This window comes from Etheostoma spectabile, chromosome 10, assembly GCF_008692095.1.
Source record: "Etheostoma spectabile isolate EspeVRDwgs_2016 chromosome 10, UIUC_Espe_1.0, whole genome shotgun sequence".
Lineage (NCBI taxonomy): Eukaryota > Metazoa > Chordata > Actinopteri > Perciformes > Percidae > Etheostoma > Etheostoma spectabile.
The window spans coordinates 25450115-25450735 of record NC_045742.1 but is presented as its reverse complement, the minus strand read 5'-3'; the positions used below and the strand labels follow the sequence as shown (position 1 = coordinate 25450735).

Below are 621 nucleotides of genomic sequence, written 5' to 3'. Positions count from 1 at the left end.
TTTTATTTCAGAATTGTTTTTAAAACCCAAATAAAGGTTAATTTGTCCCGAGGGATACAAGAGGGTCTCAAAAGTGAAGATAATACAAAGGTTAATACTTTTTGAACGTTTTTACCCCAAAATTAAAATATGTCTGAAAATATTCATTAACATGAATCCAACAGATTATCAGCAAAGTAGCCACAACGGCAGCCATCCACAGATACAGTAAGCTTAAGGACTCACTCTGCTACATGTATGTTTGACATTTAAACATGATAAGTAATTATTATAATAGCTTAGTATTGTAAGGCACCATAAAAGGCATGTGTATACATGGGACTGTAGGCCCCGTTGATCATGCATCTCCATTTTATACAACATTCGTAGTAGGGGTTCCCTGCTCGTCTCTCTTAGTACGAGTTAGGGGTCTTTAGCCTAAAAACCATTAAAGACCCCTGGATTAGAGGGACAATGACTTTCTCCTCTACCGCAGAGTACTCTTTGCTTCAGTAGATGCTGCCAGCCAAGGTCATAATAAGTCTCACAGCTGCACAGAAAGAATGGTGTCAAAGGAGCTTCTCACATGCCCACACACACACCCATACACCCACACACCCACACACCCACACAGTTGTAGCG

At 40.1% G+C, this 621-nt stretch overlaps 1 protein-coding gene across 4 annotated transcripts in view; it reads right to left on the bottom strand.

Moving 5' to 3' along the window:
- The window catches only part of LOC116696462 (stromal membrane-associated protein 1), a 226517-nt gene that overhangs the window by 164852 nt on the left and 61044 nt on the right, over positions 1–621 (bottom strand). The gene's annotated exons all lie outside the window — the stretch shown is intronic.